Raw genomic sequence first — 22,973 nt, forward strand, 5'->3', positions numbered from 1 at the left:
TCGATTTTCAGCTTCACTACAGACCAGCTGGAAAGAATACCAAGGTTGATACTTTATCTCGCTGTTTTGACCCCACAGACCAATAGCCCAGCCCACAGTTTATTATACATTCTAAGCGTATTGTGATCGCTGCTCCAGCTGAAGTGGTACACATTCCCCGAGGAAAGACCTACGTACCCCCTAAACAAAGGGATTGTGTTCTTCATTGGGGTTATGCCTCCAGGGTTTCTGGGCACCCTGGCAAAAAAAAGACTCTCAATTTGATTGGCCGTCAGTACTTGTAGCCTTCCATGTCCCAAGACACTAAAAAAATTGTTTCAGCATGCTCCACCTGCTCTCAGAATAAAGTCTCCCATTCAAGACCTGCTGGCCTTTTGCATCCTCTCCCCGTGCCTGACTCTCCCTGGTCGCACATTGCCATGGACTTCATCACCGATCTGCCTAGTTCTGCTGGGTGTACCGTGATCTGGGTTGTACTGGATCGCTTTTCCAAGATGGCGCACTTCGTACCTCTCTCAGGCCTTCCGTCATCTTTCCGACTGGCAACGCTGTTTATCAAGCACGTCTTTCGCCTGCATGGTCTTCCTAAGCATATTGTTTCTGACAGATGAGTTCAGTTCACATCCAAGTTCTGGAGAGCCTTGTGCAAACTGCTGGAGGTCAAACTAGACTTCTCCTCCGTGTACCATCCTCAATCCAATAGTCAAGTAGAGCGGATAAACCAAATACTTGAAGGTTTCCTCAGGAATTTCGTGTCTCCGCGACAAGACAACTGGGCAAGTCTACTTCCATGGGCCGAATTTGCCTACAACAACCATACGGGGGAATCTACCCATTCTTCTCCTTTCTTCTTGGTGTATGGCCAGCACCCAGGAATTACCCTACCAGTCTCTGTGCCTTCTGAGGTTCCAGCTTCCAACACGGTCCACCGTGACTTTGTACGGATTTGGCAGAAGGCCAAGGACTCCATCCACAAAGCAGTAGCCAGGCTTAAGAGAAACGCGGATAAAAGATGCAGGATACCGCCGCAGCTCCTTCCTGAGGATAAAGTCTGGCTGTCCACTCGGTACATACGTCTGAAGACCCCTTGTTACAAGCTAGCTCCTCGGTTTCTGGGTCCCTATGAGATAACAAAACAAATCAGTCCAGTAACTTTCAGACTTCGCCTTCCTCAGTCTCTGAAAATCTTGAATTCCTTCCATATTTCTCTGCTGAAACCCACTATACTCAACCGATTTTCAAAGAAAATCCTTATCCATCCTGTGCCAGCGGCTGATGCCGAATTTAAAATTCAAGAGATCCTGGATGTCAAATGAACACGTGGGAGATTATGGTACCTAGTGGACTGGATAGATTAGGGTCCTAAGGAGAGATCATGGGAGCCCGTGCGGAATATCAACGCCCCAGCTCTCATCAAGGACTTTGAGCAAAGGTTTCCAAGCAAGCCTAAAAAGAGGGGGCCTGAAGGGGGGGTACTGTAATGGCTACCGCTCCATTCCCCGCCTTCCCCACGGCCTCTGCACCGGTTCCTGCATCCTCCATTACCACATGCTCATCCCAAGCTCCACTTACCCGATCTGGACGCTCTGCTGGTCCTGGACGGCGTCAGGTATCCCTTACCTCCCTCCACGGCCGTCATCCTCGATGTGCGGTTGCAGTCACTAGAGGGTGCGCACACTGACTCGTTCTGTCTTAAAGGGCCAGCGCAAGCCTTAATTCCGAAGATTTCCTATTTAAGGTTCCTCCTTCCCTACATCCATGCTTGTTCAACCAAGTTCCCCGTGAGTTTCCCTGTGCCCTGGTTCTCTGTTTCCTTCCCTTCTGCCGTGTCTGGATTTCCCGTTGCTGACCTCTGCCTGAACTTGACTATCCTTGCCTGCCGCCTGCCTTAACCTATTGCTTCCATACACGTTATGATGCCTGCCGCCTGCCTTGAACTATTGCTATCCATACCCGTTACGACGTCTGCTGCCTGTCCTGACTTCTGCCTATCCATCCGTCCGCCTCTACCCGCTGTGCCAAGCGTTGCCTGTGTTCCAAGCACCATCTCCCAGACGACACTGAGGATCCAAGAACAAACCGGTGAGAGCCGTTATAGATACTCAGATTATTTGGGCACAATATGGTAATATTATGTATATGGTGGTATTATCTTGGCACTATGTGGCAGTATTATGTGGGTGTTTTAAGAGTGTATTATTTAGATGCTCATATTATTTGGGCAGTATATGGTAATATTATGTATTATATGGCAGTATAGCAGTATTTTGTGGGCTGAAATATGAGAAAAACTATAAAAAGGACAAGCAGAGAGGCCTTTGTTTGTTGCCAAGGCCCCGTTTGTTATAAAACCGGCCCTGATGGTTGTGTAGATAACGTCTATTGGCCTAATTTACATTCAGGGGACAGATAAATGTGCGTCAGCACATTATTATTTAACTGATGAATGTAATATAGGGCTATAGATGTAATTTATGCATATGCATATTCTGCCATAAATCCTGCCACTGGATAAATGTACGATGCCCCTTATCACCAGTGGCACAACCAGGACCCATGACCATCCTGCCACCTAGAATGCAGGTAAGAATATGTATTTATGTGTTTATTTATAAATGTGTATTGTATGTGTGAACCTGGCACCAGAATTTTACTAGGGATTTTTAGAATTTTACTGTATATTTTTGGTTAAATAATCATAGAAAGTAGAACATGAGGTAGTAAAAAGAAAGGGAGAGGCGGCCATACTATTCACTCCTTTGCCCCATGGAATTGGATTCTTCAGTAATAGTTTTTGAATCAATTTGGTGTTAGAGGTAAATGAGACATTCAAGAGATCACAGGGAGATCGCAGAGATCTATAAGATGCACCCAGCTTTTAGACAGCAGAAAATAGGAAAAAATTACATATTTTACTTCTTTTACAAAGAAAAAAACATAATTAAAAAGTTAAAAAAAATAATTTGTTCGGTTTCACCACATTCTGAGAGCCATAACGTATATTTTTTCAGAATTCGAGCGGTGTGAGGGCTTATTTTTTTCGGGGGCTGTCGTTTTTATTAGCATCCTATTTTTTGTACATATGATTTTTTTTATCACTTTTTATTTCATTCTTTTTAGCGCTATGGTGACCAAAAAACAACGATTCTGGGGTTTTTACACCGTTCACTTTGCGTGAAATAATGCTATATTGTAATAGTTTCGGACTTTTACGGATGCAGCGATACCAATTTTTTTTATTATTTTTTTTATTTTTACATTGTGCTTGGGGAAAAATGAGAAAAGGCTTTGTTTTAATCTTTTTTTTTAATTTAAATTTTTTTTTGACATACGCTGTGTCCGTAACTCGACCATGTAACCAGGAAGTGGCCGGGTAAGATAGAACGTGGTTTAGGGGGCCCCGTTGTAGAGATAGATGTAGGTCCATTGACTACCGGGTCCATTGACTGCCGACCATAAGATGCAGGGACTTTTTAGCAAGATTTATTCTTGCTAAAAACTGCGTCTTATAGTTCGAAAAATACGGTTCCTGTTATTTTGGGGGAACTGAAATGTGAAGGCACAAGGAAATTGATGAGAAAATGAAGCATTATACAATGGCTGTATAATGCCACTGCTATGTCCCAATTTAGTACGTAGGGGAATATACAGCCCTAGTGGTCACTGAGACTTGAAGACTACCAGAAATAGAATTCATTTAGTGGCATGAGGATTTAAAAGTTTCCTTAAAGCAACCCAATTTTTTTTTCTAAATAGATTTAAAATTCTGTACTGATTATTCTTAATATATCTTTATAGGGGTCGGAGCTCTGTGCCCCTGCATAGTTATAAATTTAACCGGTTCAGGACCGATGACGAGTATGCTCATCATGATGATCACGCGGACGTTATTACTGTGCCAGCGCAATCAGTAGTTAAGAAACAGCTTTAGCATAGTGGGAAATCCCTGTGATGCGATCGAGGCTCATACCTAGTTTGGACAGACAGCCCAGGGGCCATTGAGGGACCCCAGGGCTGTCTGACCATATTCCTTGTTGTCAGGGCATACTTGGGTATGCTCTAACAACTGCCTGGGTACTATCAATACACAGGCTAATGTACTGTCATATAGATATAAGCCAGTACCTAATTGTTAAAAAATCTAAATAAAAATTTAAAATACCCCTATGGGATTAAAAATAACAAAGTAAAATTAATACAAGAAAAAGTAATCTGTAAAAATGAAATTTTTTTATCAATTAATTTAATTAATTAATTAGCTATGAGTCCTGTAAAAGGGCTGGTATAATGGTGGATTTCACTTGCTTGTGTCAACCACCATTACTACCTCCTTTATAATCAGGGTCACTAGGGTTATACCTAGTTCAACCACCTTTTCCTTATACTAACGTTTGTCTACTTGCTTTGCTGCTACGTATGTGTATACGACTGAGTAAATACAATTGTATAGTGAATAAAGGGTAATATTTATTACTAACAATAATCACACTTACATATAAAATACACCAAACACAGTACACAGAAACTGATCACAGTATAGTATCAGTATACCCCAATACATATAACACGTTAATATATATTGAGTATACTCACGCTATATATAGTACAGTATAAACAGGGTATCACAATCCTATGTTATACCACCACCCATTTAGCTAAACATACATATGAATATAGTTACGTTACAGTACAATCAGGGCCAGATTAAGGCTGCCAGCAGTATGGAGCAGTTATTTATGATGGGGCCCCCCACCAAACTAACACAGGGTTCCCCAGGGCAATGCTTCTAGGCATTTGAAGCTTAGTACAACCTATTATAAACTGTGCCCCACAAAATAGAAGCCAGAGTGCTTGAGATATTAAAAGTCCACTAAGTTAAACATTAAAAGCCGTGACTTACATTTGATGCCCATCATTCTTCGCTTTGTACCCATAGATGGTGGGTGGCAAGTAGTGAGTGTAGGTTTGTCTTTGCTAAGTGATAAAAACAAATGCAGATAACATTACACTCATTGCTGGCTAGGCCGGTTGCTCTCATGAAACATAAGCATGATTAAACCAGGGGTCTTAAAAAGGACACGCTGTCCTAGAGGTCACCGAGACACCAGTGACCAAAAGTAAAATATACATTATATATAAAATATGTATAATAAAAGATGTTTTCTCATCTCATACATTTACACAGCGAGCTACACTGTTTTCGTTACTCAGGAGTCTTATATAGTATCTCATACATTTATGGTATATTAACAGAATAGCTCGCTATGCTATTTGTTTTTATCCAATTGATTTCTATTGGAGTTATAAAAACAGCTCGCTTGGCTATTTCTGTACCTCCCCTTGTCAGGGATCATTACCATGTATATTGCGTGCAAAAATATTATCCTTACATATATATATATATATATATATATATATATCTCAGTATATTACACAAAGAAAATCTATGGAACAATGGAGGCTGTATGAGGAACACGCCTACGGAAGACACCGCCCCTGGAATGCAAGGGGAGTGTACAGATTGACTTACAGCTGAATAGAGCCAATGGGGCTTAAGCACGTCCCACATCTCTAGGGAGGAAATTGTGTTTCTTTGTTCAATAAAGTTTAGTTCTTACTTGCTACTTCGCTGAGGGAGGATGTGTACCAACATTTGTCTGCTTGGTATAATTCTTCCATGCATGCCCTCAGTTTCCAATTCACAGTGGTGGCTATTCGGTGTAAAAGGAAGTTTAACCCTGACAATTGGCTCCCGAAGCGTGGGGCTGCACTCGAGGGGATCTCGGAATCCGGACAACCGACAATCACAGGGTGAAACAGACGACCCGGGACTGCCCAATGAAGGAGCCTGATCACCTCCACAATAACATGTTAAGTCAGTTGATTTTATAAATCTTTGTCTTATCTGAGTTAGTGGACGGTCTTTTGGTAGTCTGTAGAACCCTGGTCGATTGCCTGGATTAGCTCTTAGGCGACAGGAGCGACATCCCCGCTGTGTGGTCACGAACCCGTAAGAAATTAGTCGCGCCCGATTAACCATCCTCTGGGTAATTAGGGACTAGATAGAAAATATAACCTGTTTTATACAGGGGCACGATAAGTCGTGAGTAATTTTCCAGCGAGACCTGTGAGTTGCAGACTGGGAGATTGTAATATTCCAGCTAGATTTAATAAATTGCAGACTGGGAGACTGTAATATTCCAGCCAGATTTAATAAATTACAGACTGCGAAATTGTAATATTCCAGTGAGACTTAATGAGTTGCAGACTGAGGAATTGTAATATTTTGGCCAGACCTCGGTGAACCGGTCACTAGAAGGTTGCAGAACCAAAAGGTGTTATATAAATTACGTGGAGAATATAGACGGTTAGAATGGATGGTTTACGGTCCATATTCGAATCATCAGGATCACTCGTACGCGGACGATCCTATTCGTATGATTTGGTGAAGCGAAGGGAAGTTGGAAATAAGAAAGGCATTGTATGTTATATGTATTAGAAACCACAGGACCAGCCGCCACCCTGTAATGGCGGCAGTCCCTCATGTTGGGCGTGTCCTCAATGTGTTTCCTGTGGGAGAGGCTACCCCCCACCCCCTGATGAGGTCACGCCCGGCCCAATCAAATCAGTATGAAATGGTAGCCTTGTTAATTTAGTAATTTCCCTCAGTAAAGAGCTGACAGTAACACATGCTGCAGTGTTTTCTTCTATTCTAGATTCCGTCCCAGGGGTGCAGGACGCTGTGCACAGGTGAAAAGACACGTCATCATAATATAGAGATGGTGGCCGACAGATTGGACACAGTTACAGATTATGTGTTTGATGTTTTGAATGTAGATAATTCCTATACAATAGTGTGATGAATGATTGCAGTTACGTACGTTCTCTTGTGTTGTTGTACAGATGTGTGACTCTTGGAGGTTCATTGTATGGGAGAATTTTTGCCAGCATTGAAATTGTTACGATTGTGAGAACAGAAGCTGTGAGGAGTGAGTGCATGACCCCCTCCTGTAGAATTCGATGAGTGATATCGATTGTGTGGGGGAGGGGGGCTGTGTGATATACTGTGTGCAGTGTGAAGTCTGAAAAGCAGACTGGTATATAGAGCGTGGACTGATGAGACAAGTGATTACAATATTGAACTGCTTTTAGATCTATATTGTATGCTCTTATTTTTAACAGCAGTAATGTCTAAAAAAAAATTCTTAGTGTTTTGTGTATGGGGTTAAAATCAGTTTATTTTTTCTGTGTAAAGGAAAGTTTCTTATCTTTGCGCATGCGCTGTCGTCCTAAACTTCACCCAGCGAGAAAATGTGATTAAAAAGTGATCAAATGTCGCATCTACTCCAAAATGGTACCAATAAAAACTACAAGTCTTTCCGCAAAAAAACAAGTCCTCATACAACTGCATCTGCGAAAAAATAAAAACTTTACGGCTCTTCAAATATGGAGGCACAAAAACAAATAATTTTGAAAAAAAAGCGTTTTTACTGTGTAAAAGTAGTAAAACATACAAAAACTATACAAATTTGGTATCGTTGCAATCGTAACAACCCGCTGAATAAACTTATTGTGTTATTTATACTACACGGTAAACGGCGCAGATTTAGGACGCAAAAAAGAGTGGTGACATTTCAGATTTTTTTCTATTCCACCCCCAAAAAAAGTTAATAAAAGTTAATCAATAAATAATATGTCCCCCAAAATGGTGATATTAAAAAATACAACTTGTCCCGCGAAAAACAAGACCTTATACAGCTATGTTGACGCAAAAATAAAAACGTTATAGCTCTTGGAATGCGACGATTCAAAAACGTAAAAAATAGCTTGGTCATTAAGGTCTAAAATAGGCTGGTCATTAAGGGGTTAAACTACAGATATTGTGAGACACGGGGTCTTGAAAATGTATGTGCCCTCACTCTTCCCTATTTTTATATACAGTTTATTGGTTTGCAGTAATTAATATTACCAGATATATTATTTTACGTTTTATTGAATAACTAATTACAATTGTTTTGTTTTTGTTTTCACACATGAGGCACGTGCTATAGTGCTGCCTAAATGTTATTTTGGAAAATGTGAGATGTTGTACAGGTAAATGGTTGCAAGTCATTTTAAAGATAAAATGTATTTTTGTCAGGAGAAAGTCATTTTTGTTCCAGGCTGTTGTGTATTACAGGGGGCCAAACTAGTGCCCCCCAGATAGAGTGCCCAACCTTATCATGTTGAGATGTAGCTTTGAACCCTGCTACATTACTTTCGCAGAGTCCAAAAAGGGGGGAATGGTGAAGGAACTGATCAGGTACAATTTTGGTTTGTTTTGAATTAATGAATTTGGTTCCAGGAGATCTACAAAATGTGTATGAGACCTTAATGAGTAATCCACATTAAATGTGTATGAGAGTAACCTAAATGTTGAGGTTTTTTTTCTCTGTAGATCCTTCCAGAACAGTAAACACTGGGTATGCTGTGCTGTAGTCTCCACCCAATATGAGGTATTGTGTAAGAGACCAGCCCCCTCCAGCAAATTTACACAAGAGGCCGAGGTCACTCACAGATTAGTCTTTACAGATTTAGTAGGGAAGGAGGTGAAAATTATCTGAACATTGTTAATTTTATGTAAAGATTTTAGTAATTTTTATTTGTTTTTATATTACTCAAGTATTTACAGAACCTGATAAAAGTGAGATTCTCAAAGTGTTCTGGATTATCAGATGAGTGTGGAGAAGTGTATAATATTTGTTTTTATTTTTGAGAATGAAGACGCCACCCCTTTGAAATGTTCTATCTATATGTGACATGGGTTTTTAATGTGAATTTGTAATGTAGAAATACTTCATACAGTATGTGCAAGACAGATTACCAGGCACCAGGTAAATCATCCAAAAACCACTCTCACCTTCTTGTTCATCTCAAGGATCGGAGCTGGAGGTGCTCGCTGAGGCTTATAACCTGGCAGAAGGTAAGACGGCTGACCTTTACACTGACTCTAGGTACGCTTTTGGCATTGGTAGTAGGAACTTTATTGGATCATCGGGTAAGCCATTGAGAGCGTAAGAGAAGACAGAACTGACAACAAGAGAATGTGCAGCCAGGTGTCAGTAAATTGGCTTGTCCCTGGATACAATAATGCCACCACTAGGTTTGTAGCAGCCTGCATGATGTGTGCACGGCATGACATAGTTATAACAGCAAAGGTACCTAAGAAAAGTGTAGCCTGGCCAGATTACCCGTCCCAGCGACTGCAGAACATACAACTACCCGAGGTCGAAGTGTAGGACAATGTGCTCGTATGTGTAGACCTGTTCTTAGGGAGGCCTGAAGCCCGGCCGGTATTTTCCCCACTGCAGACGTTGTGTGTAGTGACAGGGGAACAGTGTTATCCCAAGTATTGACCTGGTGTTTGTACAATGATAAGATGTCAGCAGTTCTCCAGATGTAATCCCAAAGTTAGTTTGTTTAATAACAATATTCAAAAAGTGTTGTGGGAATATTGAATACGGAGGTTAAGTTTTATGTGAAGTTCTGGATCAGCCTTAGCATTGGACTATTGGAGGCGTCAGTATTATGTTTGTGTAGATGATAACTTCTCAGTGCAAGTAGATTCCCATTTGAAAATATTTTTGTTGTGAAAGGAAAATTTTAGAGCAGAGAATTCTGTGCACTGTATATGTGTATGTATAGATATATATAAAGAGAATAAGAATCAGTTTGTATGTATCAGTTTTAGTTACTGCCCAGTGTGAACGTTTAACATAAATATGTAATTGTTAAAGTTTTTCTTCAACTCAATTATCTGATTAAGATCAATTACTGATTATGCGATGAAAAGCTTGTTCTCCACAGGAAGTGTCTAACTGGGAGCGAAAGGCGTGAGAACCAGACTCTAACAGAATGTGGACAGATAAAGGAAGGTAAACTGGTAGTACCCAAGGCACCCTTGATGGCACTTGCATTGATGGTGTGACCTCACATATGCCCCAAGACTGCAAGGATCGATGTGGTAAGATCTAATTGGTATGTCCCAGGTTTTACAGCTGATGCTGCTAAATTCTGTTAGAGCTGTTTGATTTGCCTACAGAACTGTCCTGGCACACCGGTGCCAACCTTATCATACCCGCCTCACACAAAGAGAAGAGACCTTGAGAGGCCTTCCTAGGTAAAACAAACCAGAGTAGGGGGAGAAAAATTGGTTTGAGACACTTGTCAGATAAACATGTGGAATCTGTGTATATTTCTGTGAATAGGAGATGTTCCAGGTAATCGGCTGAGATCAAGGTACAAATCCTGCTGGAAAGTGTGACACCAAGTGCAAATACAATGTACCCAGTAATTACACATCTTCTAGGTGCCCTGTCCAGTGGAACAGAGAAGTTTTTCTTATATAAAGGTGTTAAGGGCCTGTCATTATTATTGTATGTACTTAGAACAACATTTATAGTGTATGCGGATGATGTTATCCCCAGATTACCATTTATTTTAACAATTGACAAGGTTTGGGTCCTCGGCAAGTGGCAGTAAACATGAACTAGAAGACTTTTAATATGATGAACTCCATCACTGAGATGCGGCAGGCGCAGCCTGAGCCAGTACAACACGTTTATCATGAACTGATGGCAGTGTCACAATTCTAAGCAGCCGCCCAGACAAGTAACTTACCGGAGGAAGAGGACAGATGTGGAGGGGTTGTGGTAGTCACAATAAAACTCCACTACTCCGTCTACGTGGGATCTCACCCCAGGCTCACAGCATGAGGTGCTATGTACAGCCCGGTGACGTATACTAAAAGAGACGGGTATCTGACAGATGAGAAGGACCAAACCAAGTCCTGATAAAATCAGCAAAGATCAAAGTAAAGACCAAAGACCTGAGTGAATTCGTCAGCAGTATCAAGTGTTTTAATAAGTAAGTGACCAGGTGGAGGACAATAATAAATCCCCCACTGGACACCACTGTGCAGTCTGACTCGACAGAAGACAGAGGACAGGAGAAGAAGAGGACGATGATGTACAGGACTGGCAATGAACTGATGGGACCCAAAACCAGAGGGTGATAGCCTAAGATTGGTGATAGCATTATATTATTAATTGAGGCCCTATTGTTTATATTGTCTGAGGAGTTTTATGTGGAGGTGTGAGGTGAAGGTCACTGGTTGTTGTCACTCATATGTAAGAAGTACATGGCAGCAATGACAGCCCAGAGGTTATGTTATCTGGGTGTCTTTAGGTTTGGGGAAGATGCTGCCCATGACCTGTTGTGTCTGCAGGGGTAAAAGTCCCATTAGGACAGTAAGTGACAGTGCGACAATTATTACCATTAATAAAAATGTAGACTGGATTAATTATATATATTACAACCAGCAGCGGTTTGTAGATTATACCAAGACAACCATCCTGTATCCTGAGGAGAATAGGGAGAGTTAGGACCACTTCGAAACCTTGGAAGTCCAGGTACAACGGGGGGGTTACTCATAAGGAGTAGCTCGTCTCAAGCTGGTGAAGAAATCCAAAACCCCTACCCGCCTGGTTCGAGTGGTCAGTGGTAGGTTGATAGGCAAGACTCAGGGATAGAGTAATAATATTTTTAGGGGGGACTGTCAGGGATCATTACCATTTATATTGTTTGCAAAAATATTATCCTTACATTATATATATATATATAAATACCAACATAGAACGAAGTAACGGCACCAAGGACTTCAGGGCGGATGCAAAACAGGGTGGATTTATTCACCTCAAGCAATCACAGCAACGTTTCGGTTCAACAGGAACCTTTCTCAAGCCATCACAAACTAACAATGGTGTCAAGTATAAATAGGGGGAGCATACATTATACAGCAATCAAGCTAATAACAGTACAATTCCCATTATATTCATGTGAATAAAAGTTTCACAACACAATAACCACAGTGTTGCAAAAATGTATATCTTATATCTGTAAAACGCCAAACATCGGCAATGTGTCAAAAATAATAGTGTACATATGCCGTAAATAACGACAATAAGAGCAATTAGGATGATTGGGAAGGAGGCAGGGGCCAATTATAATTAAGAGAGGATCAATAGACTTACAGTTAGTAGTCCAACAGTAGTGTCCACATAGCCAGCGTGTACAGTCCGCGCGCTTCAACTGCGCATGCTCCAAGATGGCGTCCACACCGGATGTTCAATCCGGTGGAACGCATCAAACAGAGCGGTCATAACTGCGCATGCGCGGAAACGGAACTTGCGTTCCAATCTCACTGCGCAGGCGCCAGTATCGAGACAAAACAAGGTATTTATATAAATAATAAAAACATATAATTTTAGCAATAGGGCTGAATCCAGAAGTTTAGATAGGGTATATAATGCATCCTCCACCGAAACCAATGGATTTTGCAGCCTAATGCCCATAGTCCAAACAACAGATCGTCTATCCAAAACCCCATACATTGTGAAACCTCAGATTTTAAGAACGATCAAATCCAAAAAGCCGTATAATGTGACTATAGTCACTATGGGAGCAATTAAGAGGACTCATGACAATACAAAACATCCTATATAAAGATGTGAGGTGTCCCAAAAAAAAGGGGGCAATCATATTCCACATATATGCACCACATATATTAAATATACAAAAATTAGTCTACAATTTGATTGTTCAAATGGAGAATAAAATTGAGGTTATGGATAAACTTTAATTAGATCTGGGCTGTAGTTCAATGTTACAAAAAAAGGAACAAAAACAAACAATTGATCACTGTATCGCTTTGGTCTATGTGAAACAATACATAAAAGACATCAAGTTGAACAATTTAAATAAATAATCAACGATCCCCGCGAAAAAGCCTCTGCTACCTTCCATCAACCTTCACAGTGCTTGAAAAACAATTGCGTATCTAAAAGTGAAAGAATAAACAAACAGTTATTCATAAATATACAAAGGATATACAAATAGTTAAAAAATCACATATAAATACAGAGTCAAAATTAGACTCCACGAATTTTTATACATGTAACACAAACTGCACCAAGGAGAACAAAGACCGTACAGAAAGAACCCCCCAAGTTCCCGGGCAAGTTACCCCCCAATACATTAGATGTGTGGGCCATAAGGATATTCTATATTTAGGCCCTTTGGGGACATAGTCTCTAACCTATAAATCCACTCCAGCTCTTTCCTTTTGAGGACCAACCCCCTATCACCCCCACGTCTCAACTGAGGCACAGAATCTATGATTCTGAATCTCAATTGCGACACCGTGTATTTTTTTTCAACAAAATGTCTTGAAACTGGCAAATCCTGCCTCTTTGTTTTGATATTTGATTTATGGTTTCTCAACCTGAGGCGCAATTCCGTTGTAGTTTCACCAACATAGTGTAAACCACAAGGACAGCTTAGAAGGTAAATCACAAAGGAAGATTGACATGTAAAGAAGCCTTTAATGTGTATTAATTTACCCGTTTGAGGATGATTAAAAGAACCACCCTTAATCATACTATCACATATATTGCATCCCAGACAGGGGTAGCAGCCATTTTTGGGAGGTACCAAAAACATTTGACTCCTACGACTCGACCCGATATCCGCTTTGACAACTATATTTTTAATTGATTTGCCTCTTCTATATGCCATCATAGGACTGTCCTGGAATTCAGCTATATTTAGGAAGGCTCTACTTAGTCAATTTCCCACCTAAAAGATCGTGTCTATCCAATAAATCAACCTTTCGTCTGATCGACTCCAAAATATAACTTGGGTAGCCCCGATCAGAATTTTTTTTACACATCTGATCAAGTCGTGGGGATAGTCTGTCTTCCTGACTTACCACCCTCTTGACTCTAATCAGTTGGCTATAGGGTAGAGATCTCAACATAGTCCTCGGATGTCCACTGGTATAGTGTAAGAGGTTGTTTTTGTCCGTTTTCTTAGAAAACAGATCAGAAATTAGCTTGTTACCGCTAATGGAAATCCGAGTGTCCAGAAACTCAATGGCAATTGTGGAATATGACATGGTAAATGTAATCGTAGGTTTTAAATCATTGAGAAATCCCAAAAACTCCTGCAGTTCACTGATAGACCCAGTCCAGATGAGGAAGACATCATCTATGTATCGCCACCACCGCAGTACCTGACTGAAGTGGTGGGACACATAGATAAGGTCCTCCTCCATCCGACGCATACAAATATTCGCATAAGTGGGGGCCATATTCGACCCCATAGCCGTCCCTCTTTTCTGCAAATAAAATTTATCTCCTACCAAAAAATAATTTTTCGTAAGGATAAATTCCAATAGCGATCTAATAAATCCAATTTTGTCCTCAGAAAAGCCTGAACTTTCTAGATAAGAAAGTGAGGCATCATTACGGACTCAGAACTCTCTGACGACCAATATGCCACGTCTTTTTTAGGCGACAATATGGACACTCCTGTGGTGGGAGAAAGCGAACCCGCAGGGGTGGGAAGAAGCACTGAAGGAAGAATGAATTACAAATCCAGGGGACGGATGACTTCAGCACGGGGGGGACGACAATATCTGACCAGGAAGAAGACCCTCCAGACCTAGTGGTGAATATATCGTCATGTGTGTTAACTGATCCACAGGTCAAGGTGCTTAATCGTGGCTTGTCTTTTTGTCCAAATAATCCCATTGATTGGTTTAGGCTAAATTTAGATTTAGAATGTTTCTTTAGGTCATTGAGACTTAAGGTTCATTTTTCAGATCAACCCAAATTTGTAAATACTTTGTCTGTAGCTCCAGCTAGCGAGATGTTCCATCTTGGGGATTATGGGCTATATAATAAGAGTAAATTTCAACCTCCTCAGAATATCCATGCTGTTGAAACTTATATCTCATTTGTAAAAGATCAGATGGATATATTGAAGAGTAAGCAGTGTAGTCAGTTGGTTCAAAGGAATCTGACGCGGGCCGAAAATCTGGCTCTTAAAGGAACAGTGTCATCACAAATTATTTTTTTATATGTTAAAGATGTTAGTGCTTTATTAAAAACGTTTATATTCATTTGTGTGTTTGTGTTTTACTTTTTCTTATTTTTACACTTTTTCTTCCCTATGGGGGCTGCCATTTTTTGTTCCATTTCTGTCTGTGTCGATTAACGACACATACAGACATGGAATACGGCAGCCACAGTCCCATAGGGACTGCGAACGGCTCCCGTCCCATTGACTTCAGTGTACGGCGTCTGTGTGGGAACTGCGCATGCGCCGCTCCCACACAGTCCAATTCGAAATTGGCGCCGTCCGGCGCCATTTTCCTGTGGACCGGAAGTCGCGGCCGGACAGTAATATTACTACTTCCGGTCGCGGCTTCCGGATTTGTGCACTTGGACCAGCGGCAGCAAACGGAGCGGACGGGCCGGAGGGAGCCGCGGCGGCAGGAGCAGGTAAGAGATTTCAATGTATGTTCGTGTTTGTGTGTGTTTACTACTGTATGTAAACCTACTACACTGTGTGTTAGCTCAAAAAATGGCGACACACAGCGTAGGAGGTTACACCGTTCAAACCCCTCGTTTATCCCGGCACTAGCCAGGATAAAGGAGGGGGGGATGCTGAGAGCTCACTAGAGCGAGGGCTTTTAACCCATTGTTGCAATGCTGCAATTTTGGGAATAGCTCCATCTAGTGACCAAAAATGGGTAGTATTATAAATTAGAATTAATTTATAATATTTCCTGACTATTTCCTGACTCGTGAAAAAAATAAAAAAAATTTGAACAATGTTTAATCACCCACACACTAAATGTTTAATTTTTTAAAAAAAAACATGTTTTTCTGGCAACACATTCCCTTTAAAGAACTGATGGATAATGGTGATTTGACTATTAAACCTGAAGATAAGGGGGGTGCCATAGTTATTATGGATACCTCCCTTTATCTGCAGGAGATGGCTAAACAGCTTAATGATACTGATGTATATGCTGGGTTGTCAGGTGATCCTAAATTCACGTATTTACGTGAACTGGAGACTCTGATTACCAGTGCATTTAAGAGTAAAATTATTGATAGAAATCTATGTGAATTTTTACAAGTTAAATTTCCTGTTACTCCTGTTCTCTATCTCCTACCTAAAATACATAAGGACTCCACTCGGCCCCCTGGACGCCCTATTGTATCAGGGAGCGATTCTTTATTTGTCCCGGCAGCCATGTTTATTGATAAAATTCTTAGGCAGTTTGCCATTGGTGCAGACTCCCACATCAGGGACACCTCAGACTTCCTGCTCAGAATTCAGGATCTTTTGATCCCTGACCAGTCGGTCTTGGTTACCCTTGATGTGGGAAGTCTCTACACCTCAATTGCCCACCAGGAGGGCATTGATGCCTCACTTTCTTATCTAGAAAGTCCAGGCTTTTCTGAGGACAAAATTGGATTTATTAGATCGCTATTGGAATTTATCCTTACGAAAAATTATTTTTTGGTAGGAGATAAATTTTATTTGCAGAAAAGAGGGACGGCTATGGGGTCGAATATGGCCCCCACTTATGCGAATATTTGTATGCGTCGGATGGAGGAGGACCTTATCTATGTGTCCCACCACTTCAGTCAGGTACTGCGGTGGTGGCGATACATAGATGATGTCTTCCTCATCTGGACTGGGTCTATCAGTGAACTGCAGGAGTTTTTGGGATTTCTCAATGATTTAAAACCTACGATTACATTTACCATGTCATATTCCACAATTGCCATTGAGTTTTTGGACACTCGGATTTCCATTAGCGGTAACAAGCTAATTTCTGATCTGTTTTCTAAGAAAACGGACAGAAACAACCTCTTACACTATACCAGTGGACATCTGAGGACTATGTTGAGATCTCTACCCTATAGCCAACTGATTAGAGTCAAGAGGGTGGTAAGTCAGGAAGACAGACTATCCCCACGACTTGATCAGATGTGTAAAAAAAATTCTGATCGGGGCTACCCAAGTTATATTTTGGAGTCGAACAGACGAAAGGTTGATTTATTGGATAGACACAATCTTTTAGGTGGGAAATTTACTAAAGAAAAGAAAGTCCAGATACCCTTTATTTAGACTTTCTCCACAATAAGTTCACAAATCGGTGAAATTTTGCGGAGGGATTGGAAATTTCTAAGTAGAGCCTTACCAAATATAGCTGAATTACAGGACGGACCTATGATGGCATATAGAAGAGGCAAATTAATTAAATATATGGTTGTCAAAGCGGATATCGGGTCGAGTCGTAGGAGCCAAATGTTTTTGGTACCTCCCAAAAATGGCTGCTACCCCTGTCTGGGATGCAATATATGTGATACTATGATTAAGGGTGGTTCTTTTAATCATCCTCAAACGGGTAAATTAATACACATTAAAGGCTTCTTTACATGTCAATCTTCCTTTGTGATTTACCTTCTAAGCTGTCCTTGTGGTTTACACTATGTTGGTGAAACTACAACGGAATTGCGCCTCAGGTTGAGAAACCATAAATCAAATATCAAAACAAAGAGGCAGGATTTGCCAGTTTCAAGACATTTTGTTGAAAAAAAAATACACGGTGTCGCAATTGAGATTCAGAATCATAGATTCTGTGCCTCAGTTGAGACGTGGGGGTGATAGGGGGTTGGTCCTCAAAAGGAAAGAGCTGGATTGGATTTATAGGTTAGAGACTATGTCCCCAAAGGGCCTAAATATAGAATATCCTTATGGCCCACACATCTAATGTATTGGGGGGTAACTTGCCCGGGAACTTGGGGGGTTCTTTCTGCACGGTCTTTGTTCTCCTTGGTGCAGTTTGTGTTACATGTATAAAAATTTGTGGAGTCTAATTTTGACTCTGTATTTATATGTGATTTTTTAACTATTTGTATATCCTTTGTATCTTTATGAATAACTGTTTGTTTATTCTTTCACTTTTAGATACACAATTGTTTTTCAAGCACTGTGAAGGTTGATGGAAGGTAGCAGAGGCTTTTTCGCGGGGATCGTTGATTCTTTATTTGAATTGTTCAACTTGATGTCTTTTATGTATTGTTTCACATAGACCACAGCGATACAGTGATCAATTGTTTGTTTTGTTCCTTTTTTTGTAACATTGAACTACAGCCCAGATCTAATTAAAGTTTATCCATAACCTCAATTTTATTCTCCATTTGAACAATCAAATTGTAGACTTATTTTTGTATATTTAATATATGTGGCGCATATATGTGGAATATGATTGCCCCCTTTTTTTTGGGACACCTCACATCTTTATATAGGATGTTTTATATTGTCATGAGTCCTCTTAATTGCTCCCATAGTGACTATAGTCACATTATACGGCTTTTTGGATTTGATCATTCTTAAAATCTGAGGTTTCACAATGTATGGGGTTTTGGATAGACGATCTGTTGTTTGGACTATGGGCATTAGGCTGCAAAATCCATCGGTTTCGGTGGAGGATGCATTATATACACTATCTAAACTTCTGGATTCAGCCCTATTGCTAAAATTATATGTTTATATTATTTATATAAATACCTTGTTTTGTCTCGATACTGGCGCCTGCGCAGTGAGATTGGAATGCAAGTTCCGTTTCCGCGCATACGCAGTTACGACCGCTCTGTTTGATGTGTTCCACCGGATTGAACATCCGGTGTGGACGCCATCTTGGAGCATGCGCAGTTGAAGCGCACGGACTGTACACGCTGGCTATGTGGACACTACTGTTGGACTACTAACTGTAAGTCTATTGATCCTCTCTTAATTATAATTGGCCCCTGCCTCCTTCCCAATCATCCTAATTGCTCTTATTGTCGTTATTTACGGCATATGTACACTATTATTTTTGACACATTGCCGATGTTTGGCGTTTTACAGATATAAGATATACATTTTTGCAACACTGTGGTTATTGTGTTGTGAAACTTTTATTCACATGAATATAATGGGAATTGTACTGTTATTAGCTTGATTGCTGTATAATGTATGCTCCCCCTATTTATACTTGACACCATTGTTAGTTTGTGATGGCTTGAGAAAGGTTCCTGTTGAACCGAAACGTTGCTGTTATTTCTTGTGGTGAATAAATCCACCCTGTTTTTCATCTGTCTTGAAGTCCTGGTGCCGTTACTACGTTCTATGCTGGTATCTATCTAAAAAGAAGGGGAATTGATTCATCCCCTGGTGACGAGCACATGGCCTGATTTCTTTGATGTGTGGAGTGCTGTGTTTCTTTGCCCTTGGATTGTGTTTGTTGAATCGAACACGTGCACCCACTATATAATGATGTCTACCGAGGATGAATCGGATTTAGGTGTGATTACACCTCAAGTTTTTACCTACACCAAGGAGGACGCTGACCGTATCCTTCAGGGTCTATCAGGAGATGTTACCTTCTTGAGTATACCCACTGTTGAGAATGTGAGGAGAAAATGGGAGGCAGACTCTAAGAGGTTGATCTCCCTTGAATTACACTTGTCAATGCTCGGTGAGTACTATAGATGCCTTAGAATACCACGCGGCATGCGCTCACATCTGAGACCCAATCTCTTCCCTGCAAATACAGCGTTCAAAGAGAGATTTGAAGCGATTTCAAATAAATACTCGCAGGATCTCCTGTTGCTGAATCTAGAGTTTTTGCAGAAGGAAATTGACCTGGTCAAGATTCGCCTGAGCGAAAGGGATGGTCAGTTGAAGGAAATGGTGTCTTCACAAGATCTACTATCCCTGAAGGAAAAAGCCACATTATATCTGCAGAAGTTCAGAAGTGATATCGAGAAAACGAAGCGCCAGAAGTGGCAGCGAGATCTCGATGATTATACCACTGGTAAAATCTATTGCTGGCAAGGAGAAGATGCTGACCTAAGGGGTCCCAGGAGGATTGAAAGAGGACCAAGAAGACGACAAAGGGGAGCTGAGCCATACATTACGGACTCAGAACTCTCTGATGACCAATATGCCACGTCTTTTTTAGGCGACAATATGGACACTCCTGTGGTGGGAGAAAGCGAACCCGCAGGGGTGGGAAGAAGCACAGAAGGAAGAATGAATTACAAATCCAGGGGACGGATGACTTCAGCACGGGGGGGACGACAATATCTGACCAGGAAGAAGACCCTCCAGACCTAGTGGTGAATATATCGTCATGTGTGTTAACTGATCCACAGGTCAAGGTGCTTAATCGTGGCTTGTCTTTTTGTCCAAATAATCCCATTGATTGGTTTAGGCTAAATTTAGATTTAGAATGTTTCTTTAGGTCATTGAGACTTAAGGTTCATTTTTCAGATCAACCCAAATTTGTAAATACTTTGTCTGTAGCTCCAGCTAGCGAGATGTTCCATCTTGGGGATTATGGGCTATATAATAAGAGTAAATTTCAACCTCCTCAGAATATCCATGCTGTTGAAACTTATATCTCATTTGTAAAAGATCAGATGGATATATTGAAGAGTAAGCAGTGTAGTCAGTTGGTTCAAAGGAATCTGACGCGGGCCGAAAATCTGGCTCTTAAAGGAACAGTGTCATCACAAATTATTTTTTTATATGTTAAAGATGTTAGTGCTTTATTAAAAACGTTTATATTCATTTGTGTGTTTGTGTTTTACTTTTTCTTATTTTTACACTTTTTCTTCCCTATGGGGGCTGCCATTTTTTGTTCCATTTCTGTCTGTGTCGATTAACGACACATACAGACATGGAATACGGCAGCCACAGTCCCATAGGGACTGCGAACGGCTCCCGTCCCATTGACTTCAGTGTACGGCGTCTGTGTGGGAACTGCGCATGCGCCGCTCCCACACAGTCCAATTCGAAATTGGCGCCGTCCGGCGCCATTTTCCTGTGGACCGGAAGTCGCGGCCGGACAGTAATATTACTACTTCCGGTCGCGGCTTCCGGATTTGTGCACTTGGACCAGCGGCAGCAAACGGAGCGGACGGGCCGGAGGGAGCCGCGGCGGCAGGAGCAGGTAAGAGATTTCAATGTATGTTCGTGTTTGTGTGTGTTTACTACTGTATGTAAACCTACTACACTGTGTGTTAGCTCAAAAAATGGCGACACACAGCGTAGGAGGTTACACCGTTCAAACCCCTCGTTTATCCCGGCACTAGCCAGGATAAAGGAGGGGGGGATGCTGAGAGCTCACTAGAGCGAGGGCTTTTAACCCATTGTTGCAATGCTGCAATTTTGGGAATAGCTCCATCTAGTGACCAAAAATGGGTAGTATTATAAATTAGAATTAATTTATAATATTTCCTGACTATTTCCTGACTCGTGAAAAAAATAAAAAAAATTTGAACAATGTTTAATCACCCACACACTAAATGTTTAATTTTTTAAAAAAAAACATGTTTTTCTGGCAACACATTCCCTTTAAAGAACTGATGGATAATGGTGATTTGACTATTAAACCTGAAGATAAGGGGGGTGCCATAGTTATTATGGATACCTCCCTTTATCTGCAGGAGATGGCTAAACAGCTTAATGATACTGATGTATATGCTGGGTTGTCAGGTGATCCTAAATTCACGTATTTACGTGAACTGGAGACTCTGATTACCAGTGCATTTAAGAGTAAAATTATTGATAGAAATCTATGTGAATTTTTACAAGTTAAATTTCCTGTTACTCCTGTTCTCTATCTCCTACCTAAAATACATAAGGACTCCACTCGGCCCCCTGGACGCCCTATTGTATCAGGGAGCGATTCTTTATTTGTCCCGGCAGCCATGTTTATTGATAAAATTCTTAGGCAGTTTGCCATTGGTGCAGACTCCCACATCAGGGACACCTCAGACTTCCTGCTCAGAATTCAGGATCTTTTGATCCCTGACCAGTCGGTCTTGGTTACCCTTGATGTGGGAAGTCTCTACACCTCAATTGCCCACCAGGAGGGCATTGATGCCTCACTTTCTTATCTAGAAAGTCCAGGCTTTTCTGAGGACAAAATTGGATTTATTAGATCGCTATTGGAATTTATCCTTACGAAAAATTATTTTTTGGTAGGAGATAAATTTTATTTGCAGAAAAGAGGGACGGCTATGGGGTCGAATATGGCCCCCACTTATGCGAATATTTGTATGCGTCGGATGGAGGAGGACCTTATCTATGTGTCCCACCACTTCAGTCAGGTACTGCGGTGGTGGCGATACATAGATGATGTCTTCCTCATCTGGACTGGGTCTATCAGTGAACTGCAGGAGTTTTTGGGATTTCTCAATGATTTAAAACCTACGATTACATTTACCATGTCATATTCCACAATTGCCATTGAGTTTTTGGACACTCGGATTTCCATTAGCGGTAACAAGCTAATTTCTGATCTGTTTTCTAAGAAAACGGACAGAAACAACCTCTTACACTATACCAGTGGACATCTGAGGACTATGTTGAGATCTCTACCCTATAGCCAACTGATTAGAGTCAAGAGGGTGGTAAGTCAGGAAGACAGACTATCCCCACGACTTGATCAGATGTGTAAAAAAAATTCTGATCGGGGCTACCCAAGTTATATTTTGGAGTCGAACAGACGAAAGGTTGATTTATTGGATAGACACAATCTTTTAGGTGGGAAATTTACTAAAGAAAAGAAAGTCCAGATACCCTTTATTTAGACTTTCTCCACAATAAGTTCACAAATCGGTGAAATTTTGCGGAGGGATTGGAAATTTCTAAGTAGAGCCTTACCAAATATAGCTGAATTACAGGACGGACCTATGATGGCATATAGAAGAGGCAAATTAATTAAATATATGGTTGTCAAAGCGGATATCGGGTCGAGTCGTAGGAGCCAAATGTTTTTGGTACCTCCCAAAAATGGCTGCTACCCCTGTCTGGGATGCAATATATGTGATACTATGATTAAGGGTGGTTCTTTTAATCATCCTCAAACGGGTAAATTAATACACATTAAAGGCTTCTTTACATGTCAATCTTCCTTTGTGATTTACCTTCTAAGCTGTCCTTGTGGTTTACACTATGTTGGTGAAACTACAACGGAATTGCGCCTCAGGTTGAGAAACCATAAATCAAATATCAAA

This window comes from Rhinoderma darwinii, chromosome 1 (genome assembly GCF_050947455.1).
Source record: "Rhinoderma darwinii isolate aRhiDar2 chromosome 1, aRhiDar2.hap1, whole genome shotgun sequence".
NCBI lineage: Eukaryota > Metazoa > Chordata > Amphibia > Anura > Rhinodermatidae > Rhinoderma > Rhinoderma darwinii.